The sequence below is a fragment of the Lithobates pipiens genome, unplaced genomic scaffold (genome assembly GCF_037356315.1).
Source record: "Lithobates pipiens isolate NorthernLeopardFrog02 unplaced genomic scaffold, aLitPip1_a1.2 Scaffold_13, whole genome shotgun sequence".
Classification (NCBI taxonomy): domain Eukaryota; kingdom Metazoa; phylum Chordata; class Amphibia; order Anura; family Ranidae; genus Lithobates; species Lithobates pipiens.
In genome coordinates this window covers 362,659,061-362,673,977 of record NW_027507718.1, presented here as the reverse complement: position 1 = coordinate 362,673,977, position 14,917 = coordinate 362,659,061, and the positions used below count along the sequence as shown (strand labels likewise).

Sequence of the window (14,917 nt, the reverse complement as noted above, 5' to 3'; positions counted from 1 at the left end):
GCTGCACCACCAACCACAAGGCTAACGAATAGTAAAACATAACAACAGTAGGAACAATAATACTTCAATTTTCTAGAGCATTACTACCTTATTATCCTATTACCGCCCCTGCACAGGGCTACGAGAACTAAACCAAAAACAGATGAGACGAGCCAGGCCCATCCCGGAGAACCGCTATCGGATGGCAGTGATAAAAACTGGCCCCAGGACCATAGGTTCTCCCCACCAGGCGTCACCCCGTAGGGAGCGCCCGAGGAGAGGACACGACCACGGTCCCCAAACGTGACTCCCGCGTTGGTTCGCCGCCAGGCCCCTGGAGTCAAAAAGGGTAAAAAAGGGAGGGAGAGGTCAGGGAAGGGAGGGAGTCAAGTGGAGAGGGGGGAAGGGGGGTAAGAGGGGAAGCAGGAAGGGGGGAAATAGAGGAGCAGGGTAAGGGGAGTAGGGGTATTGACGGGGAAACAGGGAGGGGCCATGAACAAGGGGAGGGGGGGTGGGGACGAGGGGGGAGGAGGGGCAAAAACATACCAAAAAATACAAGGGGAAGAAAAATGTAAAGTTGAAGCCCCAGATGGCTCCTAGAGTCCAGAGGGCAACCTGCATATAAATAAGTAGGCAATACATACAGTACTCCCGGAACCAGCCTCCCAAACCGCCCCCACCCCACCAGGACTATAGTCCCATTCCCCCGACCCCTCCCCCCCTAAAAGGAAGAAGGAAAAATATAAAAATTAATTTAAAAGCATAAATAACATCAAATCTTTGACCGGAAATAGGACCCCCAGGTTAGCTGAGAGGTCTGGGCAAGACTAGGCAGTCCTAGTAGGGCCGAATCACTGGTAGAAGCCCGAAGTCATTAAGGATGGTGTATAGGGCCTCTGGGTTGAACACAAAACCAAAGTAGAACCAACCAAAAATTTGGAAATAAGAACAAGGAGGGGGGGGGGAGGTATGAATAAGGAACACTTGGCACAACATCCGGTAGAAAACAAAGTCCCGCACCCGGAGGAGGCAAACAGTTTTCCAAAGGCCTGGAGAAGGCTACCAAGCAAACAACAAAGAATCATGCACGGGCTCCTCCGTGCAGTCGTCATCCTGGGTCTGAATAGGGGGATCGCACATGCTGCTGGGTATCCGGTGGGGGTCGTTTCCTGTTGCTGACCGGCTCCCATACACGGCCCAAGCACCGAGGAGCGGGTTTAGGACCTGGGGCTCTCTCGCGGATGCTGGGGTCATCCGGGGGGGGAGCAGGTGTAGTTCCCTTAAAAAGTTGCTTGAGCTTCTTCCGCGTTACGCACAGTGTAGCCCCGACCTTGGTAGGTAAAGGCGAGGCGAAAAGGGAAGCCCCATGTGTATTTAATGTGGCGTTCCACCAAAGCTGAGGTGTAAGGCTTTAGTTGACGTCTCTTAAGCACCGTGGTGGGGGCCAGGTCAGTAAAGAGCTGGTATTTGTGACCTTGGAAGCGGAGATCAGGTTTGTCCCTTGCTGCTCTAAGGAGTGTTTCCTTCGTACGGTAGTATGTGAACTTGATGATAATGTCCCGAGGGGGGCCCCCCTCTCTCCTCGGCCCCAGGGCCCGATGGATCCGGTCAAACTCCATGCGATCAATAGGGATGCCCGGGACCAGTTCCTGGAATAGGGCCGTGGCCGTGGAAGTTAAGTCCTCAATAGTTTTGGGAAGTCCCCTAAGCCTAAGGTTCCCACGTCTAGACCTGTTCTCATAGTCTTCTAATTTTAGAAGAGCTGCGTCCAGGTCCCTGCGGAGGTCCTGTAAGTCCTGCTCATGGTGATCAATGACCATTGCTGCAGCCTCCATTCTATCTTCCAACGCATTTGTACGGTTGCCAAGTTCACGAATTTCCTTCGTGAGATGCGTGGCCAGTTTAGAAGTGGCTGCTGACAGTTCCCCCTGCAGCATGGTTTTAAAGCGAGATAACAGGTCAGCGTCCCGCAAAGAAGGCGCTACATGTGGTTGTTGGGTTCCAGGCATACTTTCTGCATCCGAGCAAGCTTCGGGCTCACCAGTCAGCAGCGGAGGGGTAAAGTCCATGTCCGAGGCCTGCGAATTAAGCGGACCGTCCGGTGGAAAGGCCTCGAGGCTTGCACTCACAGCTTGTCTCCTCGAGGTGCTCCGCGCTGTGCCTGATTTGCGTCCCATAATGTCAGCTTCAATTGCGGGGTATGTCGAGCCCAAATTAATGTGCAGGAGCGGCGATTTCACTGTCCGTGTGGTCGGTGGTGGAGAAGCGCCATTAGTTAGCGGCCATCTTGGTTCTTAGTTCACGAGTACCCTCAGTATAAAGAATTTTAGGTAATGGCAAAGAGTTACAGTCTCTCCCCACACAAACAGGCTATGTAAGGATAAACTTTAGGGTACTGGGTGTAGCAAGATGGCCGCCGCCATCCAGAACAGGCCGAAGCCAGGGCCTTTCCTGGGAAAAGGGGCTGCTGCTGAGTAACCCGCAGCCTTGGTTCCTGAGGGGTTACCAGGGCCTGTCCTGCTTCAGTCCCCTCACAGCCCAGAAGGATGAGACCCGCCCGGCTGGGTTAGAATGGCCTGGGGATAGGATGCAGCCCGCCCTGCGACTCACCAGGCCCAGAGAAGTCCGTGGAGGGGATCAAGCGCTGGCTCCCGTTTTCAGGGTCCAGGCGACCCGGAGGGTCCTCACCTGGTGACCTCCGCTGATCCCGGAGGCTGAGTAGGCCGCAAGATGGCGGCCGGCGCGCCGCTGGTGGCGTCCGCCGCGGGCCGAATCGTTCCGCCCGAGGGTCAAAAAATGCTGCCAAATCCAGATGGAGCTGTGCGGGAGTGCCCAGGCTAACAGGTAAGTCCTTTACAGGGCGAAACGAGGCTTCCACAGCGGAGGATGGCTGCGGATTCTAAACCGGCCGGCGGAGCTCAGCCTCAACACGTCCTGTCTCCTCGCCGTCCGGCCATGCCCCCCCCCCCCCCTTGAACTTTTCAACCTTTTGCCACATTTCAGGCTTCAAACATAAAGATATAAAATTTTAATTTTTTGTGAAGAATCACCAACAAGTGGGACACAATTGTGAAGTGGAATGAAATCTATTGGATAATTTAAACTTCTTTTTTAGCAAATAAAAAACTGAAAAGTGGTGCGTGCAAAATTATTCGGCCCCTTTACTTTCAGTGCAGCAAACTCACTCCCGAAGTTCAGCGAGGATCTCTGAATGATCCAATGTTGTCCTAAATGACTGATGGTGATAAATAGAATCCACCTGTGTGTAATTAAGTCTCTGTATAAATGCAGCTGCTCTGTGATAGTCTCAGGGTTCTGTTGAAAGCGCAGAGAGCATCATGAAGACCAAGGAACACACCAGGCAGGTCCGTAATACTGTTGTGGAGAAGTTTAAAGCCGGATTTGGATACAAAAAGATTTCCCAAGCTTTAAACATCCCAAGGAGCACTGTGCAAGTGATCATTTTGAAATGGAAGGAGTATCAGACCACTGCAAATCTACCAAGACCTGGCCGTCCCTCTAAACTTTCAGCTCAGACAAGGAGAAGACTGATCAGAAATGCAGCCAAGTGGCCCATGATCACTCTGGATGAACTGCAGAGAACTACAGCTGAGGTGGGAGAGTCTGTCCATAGGACAACAATCAGTCGTACACTGCACAAATCTGGCCTTTATGGAAGAGTGGCAAGAAGAAAGCCATTTCTCAAAGATATCCATAAAAAGTCTCGTTTAAAGTTTGCCACAAGCCACCTGGGAGACACACCAAACATGTGGAAGAAGGTGCTCTGGTCAGATGAAACCAAAATCCAACTTTCTGCCCACAATGCAAAACGATATGTTTGGCGTAAAAGCAACACAGCTCATCACCCTCAACACACCATCCCCACTGTCAAACATGGTGGTGGCAGCATCATGGTTTGGGCCTGCTTTTCTTCAGCAGGGACAGGGAAGATGGTTAAAATTGAGGGGAAGATGGATGCAGCCAAATACAGGACCATTCTGGATGAAAACCTGTTGGAGTCTGCAAAAGACCTGAAACTGGGACAGAGATTTATCTTCCAACAAGACAATGATCCCAAACATACAGCAAAATCTACAAAGGAATGGTTCACAAATAAACGTATCCAGGTGTTAGAATGGCCAAGTCAAAGTTCAGACCTGAATCCAATGGAGAATCTGTGGAAAGAGCTGAAAACTGCTGTTCACAAACGCTCTCCATCCAACCTCACTGAGCTCGAGCTGTTTTGCAAGGAAGAATGGGCAAGAATTTCAGTCTCTCGATGTGCAAAACTGATAGAGACATACCCCAAGCGACTTGCAGCTGTAATCGCAGCAAAAGGTGGTTCTACAAAGTATTAACGCAAGGGGGCCGAATAATTTTGCACGCCCCACTTTTCATTTTTTTATTAGTTAAAAAAGTTTCAAAAATCCAATAGATTTTGTTCCCTTTCATAATTGTGTCCCACTTGTTGGTGATTCTTCACAAAAAATTTTTTTTTTTTATCTTTATGTTTGAAGCCTGAAATGTGGCAAAAGGTTGAAAAGTTCAAGGGGGCCGAATACTTTCGCAAGGCACTGTAGCTGATGAAGTATGTCCCAACTCCCTCTCCCAGTCTCACACATAAAAAGGGCTATCAGGGAAAGCATTATACATTTTTTAAAATTGGATGAGAGCTGTCAGTACTAGGAAGACATAACTTTTTAAATTAGGTTAATTTTCTATACAGATTGTTCTTATCATGTTAAGTGTAAAAAAATATTGCAGCTGAAAGTAACTGAGCCATCTATTATAATATGAAAAGGATGAATCAGTGAGGTTGTCAAGGGGCTTCAAATCGGACAGACATAATGCTTTATCGGGGAAGGTAAGGAGACATAACATTTAGAGTCATTTGGCTGGTGAAAGACGAGATGGCATATCTATGAATCATAGACCCCCAGACCCATAAAAGAGCAGCAATCAAGAAGGAATAAGGTAATGTAAAGGGGGAAACTTTTGGGAGAAAGCCAAGGAAGTGAAGTTAAAGGAAGAGATGAGATATCCTTCTCAAAATCTACCCATTGTTTATTTTAAGCATGGTGATGCCAGTCAAAGATTCTACATAATATAGCAGAAGCGTTATATTATTCACGATGAGGAAGACCAGCTCCACTGTCAGATTTACACATCACTAAAATGTCATAACATATACATGCTGTGGAACAGGGACATATGAATTGATTTAATGTTGAATGGGAAGATCTAAATAATAGGGAGGAGGGGGAGTTTGAATCAGTATAGTTTGAAGATATAAAGAAGAGCATTTATTCAATTTGCGATGCATAAACTTGAGAATAGGTGAATAATTCAATGTATAAAGTTTATTTAGCAGAGAGAGAATATGAACACCTATCTTGAAGGAATTCCTGATCAAGAGTGGTTATTGAGAGGTTAAGGCAATGAGATTGTGTTTTTTTTTGTTTTTTGTTTTCTTAAATAACTAAACAAATCAAACTCTTCAAATTCTTAAAGTATTGATAGAAACTCAATTTTGATATTAGAGGCATATAAAAGTATATCATCGGTGAACAAAACCATTTAGAAACCATTTATAAATCTATAATGGCTAACTTTCATGTAAACGTCTTTAATCGTATCGTTAGCTGTTAACGCGTTAGCAATTATATATAAAAATAGTGATACAGGGCAACCTCTATGTAGATTTTACACAGCTTCCCAAAATTTTTGGAAATTGGGCTGTAGAAACTCCATTTTGTTCTTATTTTCTTAACTGCTTCCCACCCGGGCCATTGTAAAATGACATCATACCAAGAACGGGTCACACAAAGTCCTCCCAAGAACGGTCCAGACACAGTGGATGACTGATCACTGTGACAAATCACAGCAGATCACATGACAGTTTTAATCAATCAATGGCATCCTATCATGCCATTCATTGTATACAATTTTGTTGCTAGATGTGATTGGTCACAGTGATCACATGGTACAATGATCACAAGGGCCAATCACAGTTTTTTTGTACCATGTGATTAGCTCTGGCCAATCACATTTAATCACAACAATACATAATGTCCACAAACTGTAATTTAGTAAAAATATTTGCTTTAAAATTCACTGCTATAAAGCTATTATAGTATGTAAAATAAATAAATAAATCTTTAAAAAAAAATCCTGATCAACTGCTCAGAGTGGAACTATGGTAAAACTGTATTTCTCTGGTCACAGTATGTAAAACAAAATGTAAGAAAACACCTCCAAACCAGTTATAAGATGACGTTGTACTCCACTGATGATAGTATGTAAAAAATGAAAAAATTTGTGAAAAAAAAAAAAAAAAACTTCAGAAAATGTGCCATGCAATGCAAAGGCCATCTTCTGTCAGACAGATGGACATACACACAAATCAAAAGTCTGGCATTTTTTTTTTTAAATGCCCGATGTTTCCCTACATATGGCCTGTGTGCACCAGGCCTTATAAATATGTCCCTAAACCTTAACATTACAATTGTGAGATTGTTACCTTGATACCAAATTGTTACCAAATTAGTAGGGATGAGCAGAGCATACCTTGGTTCGGTTTGTGAGTGTTTCAAATTGCACTATAATTCTGAATGTTTATCTGGGCCCAATTGAAATCAACCAGTTTCAAGGCTAATAGGTGAGGGATTGTCAAACAAAAGGCATGTATCAGGGCATAAAAAAACACTTCAGGCCTGGAAGATTTGGCTGCTGAAGGACCGGGCCATTTTTTGCGATTTGCTTTAACTGACAATTGCACGGTCGTGTGGCACTCAAACAAAATTAACGCTATTATTTTCCCCACAAATAGAGCTTTCTTTTGGTGGTATTTGATCATCTCTGTGGTTTTTATTTTTTGCTCTATAAGCAAAAAAAGAGCAACAATTTAAAAAAACACACAATATTTTGTACTTTTTGCTATAATAAATTTATCTGTTTCGGTATTCTTCTACATATTTGGTAATAAAAAATTGCAAAAAGCGTATATTGATTGGTTTGCACAATAGCGTCTACAAAATAGGGGATAGATTTATAGCATTTTTATTATTATAATTTTTTTCACTAGTAATGGCGGCGATCGGCAATTTTTATCGGGACTGTGACATTATGGTGGACACATTGGACACTTTTGACACATTTTTGGAACCATTGGCATTTATACAGCGATCAATGCTATAAAAATGCACTGAATACTGTAAAAATGTCACTGACAGGCAAGGGGGTGATCAAGGGATTAATTGTGTTCCCTGTGTGTGTTTCTAACTGTGGGGGAGGGGACTGACCTAGAGGAAAGACAGATTGTGATTCCTAGCTATTAGGAACCCACGATCTGTCTCTCCTCACAGAACAGGAATTTGTGTGTTTACACATACACATCCCTGTTCTGCCTCTCGTGCCTGCGATCGCTCGTGGACAGCAGCCATTGCAACCATCATGGTCATTGCGACTATCAGCCATGAGCATCGGCACCCCCGCAGTGCTCACTACACCGCTTAAAGGAGCTGACATATAACTACGATTGCTCGCGGGATCATGCCGACCTGCCACAGTATAATGTCAACGGCTGGTCGGCAAGCGGTTAAAGAGGAGTGCCACCTGAAAAAAATATATTAAAAGTCAGCAGCTACAAATACTGCGGCTGCTGACTTTTAATAAATTAACACTTACCTGTTCCAGGGTCCAGCGATGTCGGCAGCAGATGATGAGCAATCGCTGGTTTCTCTGCTGCCCCTGCCGCCATCCTCTGTCAGGGAATCGGGAAGTGAAGCATTCCAGCTTCACTGCCCGGTTCCCTACTGCGCATGCGCGAGTCACGCTGCGCGTCTTCACTGGTCCCCATTGTGTCCTGGGAACTATGTGTTTCCCAGAACACAATGGGGGGGAGGCATCTGCCGCTATGCTGCGGCTAGCTATTCCTGGATTATACAGGTATCTGCACCCCCCTCCCCCCTGAAAGGTGCCAATTGTGGCACCGGAGGGGGGGAAGGGTTCCGATGAGCGGAACTTCCACTTGAGGGTGGAGGTCCGCTTTAAAAAATGTTTAGCAGGAAGCAGCTCTTTAAACAATGCTTATAGTGAATCTTTAAAAATGCATGATTCCTTTAAAAAAACATGGGTAATGGCATAATCCTGACTGTGTTTTGGTGCACCTGCATGTAGTACTACAGCAAAATTGATATTTACAAAGGAAAAACACATTTACATTGCAAGTAAGACATTTGCCTGCCTGCTTGTTTTTCTTTGTGAAAAATGGCATTGGGATCTCTGGCAGGCAACTATAATTTACCAGTAAATGTATTTTTTTTTTCTTTTTTAAAATGTCACTTTTGGTGTGGTACAGTACATCCAACAGCAAAAGTACTTGCTCCCCCTCCAAACCCACACCAGAACCCTGATCCTTGATATGGATCTGTTTTGGATTTGAAAAAGTGTCTATACAAAAAAAACAGTGTGGGGGTCCCTCCCATGCGAGCATGCAGCCTGGCTGACAAGCGTACAAACCTCACCACCCCCCTGTACCGCACCAGACCATGTGCCCTCAAAAGGTCAGATCCTCATCAATCACATTGAATGACTCCAGCAGACGCATCTGCTCCCAACCCGATTAGTAAATGGTAATGCAATCTTTTTTCCTATTAATGTCTCCCAAAACTAAAAGAAGATTTGTTTATATAAAAAATATTATAGTTTTTTTATTTTATTTGTTGTATTAACTGTTTGGGTCAGCATAAACTGTGTTCAGTTTATAGACAATCAGCTGTAGACATTTAACAAAACAAAATTCTGAGTTTAAAGATAACCAAGCCACATTTGTTTTCTAAAGTTTAAAGTGGTTGTAAAGGCTGAAGGTTTTTCTACCTTCATGCATTCTATATATGAAGGTAAAAAAACCTTCTGTGTGCTCCATCCTCCCTAGCACCCCCCTAATACTAACCCAAGCCCCATCTCCATCTGCATGGGAGCAGTGGCTTTCCCTGGGCCTCTCCATCCTCATTGGCTGAGACACAGCATTGGCTCCCACTTCTGCCAATCACAGGCAGTGAGTGGATGTGGACACAGAGGCGGCTCGAAAGCAAGCATGCATGAGTGCTTCTATAGCAAGCGGCTTGCTATGGGGGCATTTGGCAGTTGACAAGGGGGAGGGGCCAGGAGCACTGGAAGGGGACCAGAGAAGAGGAGGTTTGGAGCTGCTCTGTGCAAACCCACCGAACAGAGCAGGTAAGTATGACATGTTTGTTTTAATTTTTTTAAGTGAGCCTTTACTATCACTTTAAGAGGAAGTTTTCTTTAAAGATATGGGGGAGGTAAGTGTAGGGCCTGATTTCTATCTCTGGAACTTGTAAGCTTGTTTGGTACACAGTGCAGCAAAAATTTCCAGGATCGCCCCTTATATAAACCACATTTTCTTGTTTTACTGGTCCTAACCTGGTTTAAAATATTGTGGCAATGTGAAAATAGCAGACATCTCAAGTCTCCCACGATTTTCTGCAGCAGCTCCCACACACACGCAAGCGCCTTGCGAACCCCCAGGAATGATCAGCAACTGGAGTCAGGATACAGGATCACAGGTTCTCAAGACACAGAAGGCTTAAGGCAAAGCAGCACTGAACCTGAGCACTGTCTGAGTTTAAATAGCCCATTTGGTGCCACTCTTGTTTTACTTGTCCTAACCTGGTTTAAAATATTGTGGCAATGTGCAAATAGCAGACATCTCAAGTTTCCCGCGAGGTGTGGGAGACTCACGCATTTCTGGGGTGGCTCCCACACACCCGCAAGCGCCTCACGAACTCCCAGGAGTGATCGGTGCGGCGGGGAACAGCTGTGAACACCAATCTCCTTTGTATCGATTTTTAGCTGTCAGCCATTTCTCCTTCTCTCCCTCCTGTGGCTGTGAGCTTAACAGCTATATAAGGAGTTTGGTGTTCACAGCTGTCCCTCCAGCCGCACCGATCATTCCCAGCTGCTCTGTGTGCTCCTCCTCTGGACCTCTCCGTGTCTTTCTCCACCCCCCCATTCTCTGGCCCCCTCCATATCCTTATCCGCCCTCGTGTCTTCCTCCAGGCCCCTCCATGTCCTTCTTCACCCTCGTGTTCTCCTCCACGCCCCCTCCATATCCTTCTCTGCCCTCATGTTCTCCTCTGGTTCCCTTCATGTCCTTCTCCGCCCCTGTTTTCTCCTCCGGCCCCCCACAGCCGGCTCCCTTCCTCTCCTCTCCCGCCAGTTGTGGGAAGAACTAGTAATTGGACACAGTGAGCGAGATCGCTCCTATGTCCTGTGATAAATGAGCAGAGTAAACTCTTTACTCTGCTCAGTTTATGAATGAACAGGAGCCTCTGTCTCCTGTACATTCATCTTTAGTGCTGAGAAAGGGACTGGGGAATCTGTGTCCTCAGTCCCTTTGTCTCAAAGGGGAGATGTCAGGTTTCTGTTTAGACCCCTGACATCTCACCAAAGCACCCCAAAAAATATAAAAAAATATTGTAAAAAAATTCAAAAACATTTCAAAAATTTAAAAAATAAAATAAACTACTGACACCACTCTCCTCTGCTCTACCAACACTGTCCACTGCCCCAGCCCCCTCCCCCCAAAAAGCATTGTGAGTTTTTTTTAAAAGCAAATTACTTACCCTTCAGGCTGCTCTCTGGTATTTATCTGCATGCACCTGATAGGGCTGGGTGCATGCAGATAGATGCTGACGAGCTGACCACACCCATGTCTGAGCATGCGCTCCACCAAGTCCACCATATTTGGCTTCTCCTTGTGTCACAAGACACAAGGAGAAGCCAAACATGGTGGACTTGGTGGAGCACATGTTCAGACAAGCTTGATAAATTCTGGACTTTGAACAGATGTAGAGAAGAGAAGACTGCAGATAAACAGTGCAATCCACTTATTTTATTTGTTGTGGAAATTTTATGAAGAGGTATTTTAATATAGTAGAATAAAGCTAAGGTATTCCCGCGCTATCATCAAGGGCATAAGCTATCACTAAGGATAGGTTGCAGCAAACCACCGACAGGGGTATAAACCCTACCCCCCAAATAACAATAATGTGAAAATCAAATAAATGGTGTTGCGCTACCTTAAGAAATTAAACTATACTACAGTGTTTTATGCATAGATGTATATTAACAGTTGTGCTAAATAATAAGCTAACAGGGATAATGTTTCCTACTATTAAGTAGGTGTAGTAGAATTACCCTAAGCTAAACAATTATATATTGCACAGTGTATACAAAATAATTCAAAATGTATAAAGTGCCTCAAGCAAATACAATCGTGAATAATCAAATAAGTGAGTAAAGTGTCCAGTGCTTAAATATAGTAGCAGCAATAAACAAATAACAAGGTGTCTTGTGCTTTAAAATAGCTCAAAAGTAATACATTCAAGAAAGCTATATAGAATTCCAAACGTGGCAGTCTTTATGTGGGCTTGAAGTGAATAAAGTGACCAGTGACTTATTCAGTGCTTCTCCAGATAAGGTGCCAAAAACCGTGTCTCTAATCCTTATTTCCAGTGTTTCACGGCACATCAGGTGGAGTGGCCCCTTACCTTACTGCTGTAAGGTAAACAGCAGAACAAACAAATGAAAAGATCCAGGGATTATATCCCTATTCCTGGCAGATAAGTGCTGGCCCCCACGACTGATGTTTTGTATCTCTATAGCTTCCACACAGCTCTCACTGCTCAATATTTTTCCACAAGGATCTCATAAGAAAAAGAGAAGTACGCTCCGATAGTGAAGTACATATGGAAATTTATTTAGACAAATGTATTAACCACTTTCAGACCGGACCAATTTGCTGGTCAAAGACCAGACCACTTTTTGCGATTCGGCACTGCGTCGCTTTAACTGACAATTGCGCGGTCGTACGACGTGGCTTCCAAACAAAATTGACGTCCTTTTTTTCCCACAAATAGAGCTTTCTTTTGGTGGTATTTGATCACCCCTGCGGTTTTTATTTTTTGCGCTATAAACAAAAATAGAGTGACAATTTTGAAAAAAACGCATTATTTTTTACTTTTTGTTATAATAAATATCCCCCAAAAATATATAAAAAAAAACATTTTTTTCCCTCAGTTTAGGCCGATACGCATTCTTCTACATATTTTTGGTAAAAAAAAATCGCAATAAGCGATTATTGATTGGTTTGTGCAAAAGTTATAGCGTTTACAAAATAGGGATAGTTTTATAGCATTTTTATTAATAATTTTTTTTTTTTTTTTTTTACTAGTAATGGCGGCGATCAGCGATTTTTATTGTGACTGCGACATTGTGGGGGACACATCGGACATTTTTGACACATTTTTGGGACCATTGTCATTTATACAGTAATCACTGCTATATAAATGCAGTGATTCCTGTGTAAATGACACTGGCAGTGAAGGGGTTAACCAGTGGGTGGCAGTGTAGGGGTTAAGTGTTCCTAGGGGTGTGTTACTAACTGTGTGGGGGCTTGGCTTTCATTTAGTGAACACTGATCTCTGCTCCAATCACATGTAGCAGAGATCAGAGTCACTAGTTGCTAGGCAGAATGGGGAAATGCTGTTTACACGGCATTTCCTCCATTCAGCCGTCCCGTGAGATGAGTCCGCGGGTCCCGCGACTGGACTCACGGGGTCCCGACCAGCGCGGGAGCCTGCCGCCGGCGGCGCGCTCCCGATGGCAGGGCGGCAAATTTAAAGGGACGTACACATACGCCCATTTGCCTGCCCGTGCCATTCTGTCGACGTACATCGGCGTGCGCTGGTCGGCAAGTGGTTAAACAGGTACTCACAAAACGGGTAACAAAGACAGCTTTAAAAACAACCAAACAAGCTTTCCACTCGTCGTATGGATGTCACTTCCGGTATCCTAGTTCCTCCTATTCCGACGCGTATCGCCACCAATCACGTGACTTCCTCAGGGATTTTTAAATTTAATTCCAGTTGTTTTATACTGTAATACAGTTTTGGGTAGACAGCAAACAGGAGGCATCCACGTTATGGTTGTAATATCTAGGTACAGAGAGAAGCCACATTGTTCTGTAGAGAAAGCTGGCGTAATTGTTCTGTGCAGTTTAGTCTAGCGAAGCAGTGTACGGCTGTACAGTGCAATGCGCTTGTGTATGTATACACTGTGATGGGTAGAGACATAAGTTGGGGGTTGATCTGTGGTTGTTGACTAATCATTTGGCATAGTTAATAGTTGGTTGTTAAAAGAGTGGTACTTTGTAGTTCTGTGCCAAAAGTGTTGGTACAACAAGCCATAGAGTTGACACCTCGGTTAGGGTTTCTAGTTGGGCGACTGGACCAGATATAGTGGTTGTAGTCTGTCAATCCACCATAAAAGAAGGAAACAGGCGGTGCTCTCCTAAATGGGTGCAATGGTGTCAATAGCGAGGTAAGGAGGCCGAGATGCTGAGAGGGCTCCCCTTGCGGCCGAGTGCAGTACAACCCTGAAGATGACACAGGGATGCAGTGCCCACAGTAGCACAGGTTGCCGGGTAGCAGCAGCAGATGGAAAAGCTGAGAGGACCAGTCTCTGAAGGCAACTGTGCAAGGAAGTCCAAAGGCAGGGTCAAGGCCAGGCCGAGGGTCAAACACGGGAGATCAATCCGGAGGTCAGAGCAATGGGTCCTGAGCTGGGGACCGGGAAGCAGAAGCCAAGCCAAGCCGAGGTCGGTGCCGGGAGCAGACAGGGAATGCCGGGTATAAGCCAGAGGTCGGAGCCAGGAGAGTAGCAGAAGCAGGTCAAACAAGCCGGGTCGGTAACAGGAGATCAAACAGCAGGGATAACAGGCACAGGTACACAGGAGAAGCTGACGATAATCCAGCGATGCTGCACTGTCAGGTGAACGTTTAAATAGGCACGGAGCCTGGGTTACATCGTGAGCGCGCCGTCGCGTTCGTACGCCTACGACGTGTAGCGTTATGCATTCGTCCTGCCCCGCGTACTCGCACTCGATCAGACGTAGCATCAGGCGTTCGTCTGGGAACCACGTTGCGCCTCCGTGAGCGCTGACGCGCGTTAACACGATCGTACCTCGCAAGGTTACGCCTATTTCCCTGACAGTGCCTCCCCCCAAGGGGCAGCCTCCGGATGCCTAAACGAGCCCATTTTTCGGGATGAAGACTACGAAACCTGTGTATGAGCCTAGGTGCATGTACAAAACTTGCAGGTTCCCAAGAATTCTCTTCAGCAGAGTACCCCTTCCATTTAATTAGAAATTGGATTGTCCTACCTCTCCGACGACAATCAAGGATAGATTCAACCTCGAATTCGGTTTCGTCACCAACCTGAACCGGAGGCGGGGGCACCTCTTCTCTTCCTGAAAAAGGACTGAAGATGACACGTTTGAGAAGAGAGACATGAAACACAGGATGGATTCTGAAAGATTTAGGCAAAGCAAGTTCAAATGCTACAGGGTTAATTTCACGTCTAATCTCAAAAGGGCCCAGAAATTTGGGTCCCAACTTCCGAGATGGACATGACAATTTCAGATTCACTGCTGAGAGCCACACTTTGTCCCCTATCTTAAAAGCAGGGTTAATTCTCTTCCTCTTGTCATAATGTTTCTTGTACTCCTCCTGAGCCTTCTTCATAGTATCCTGGAGCAATTGATAGTTTGCTTGGATGAGGTTTACTCTGTCTTGGACTGCTGGGACCGTGGATTCAGGAATGGTATTGGGTAAGAATGAAGGATGGAAACCGTAATTTGCCCAAAAGGGTGATTGGTTGGTAGAAGCGTGCACTGAATTGTTATACGCGAATTCCGCGCAAGGTAGCAAGGAAACCCAGTCATCCTGGGAAAAGGAACAGAAGCATCGTAGGTATTGTTCAAGCGTCTGGTTGGTTCTTTCCGTTTGTCCGTTACTCTGTGGATGATAGGCCGAGGATAGACATATTCTAATTGACAGCAACTTACAGAGCTCCT

General features: G+C 45.3%; 1 protein-coding gene across 2 annotated transcripts in view; it reads left to right on the top strand.

Moving 5' to 3' along the window:
* Nucleotides 1-14,917, top strand: part of LOC143975136 (putative ATP-dependent RNA helicase DDX60) — a 595,575-nt gene that overhangs the window by 388,417 nt on the left and 192,241 nt on the right. The window lies entirely within an intron of this gene.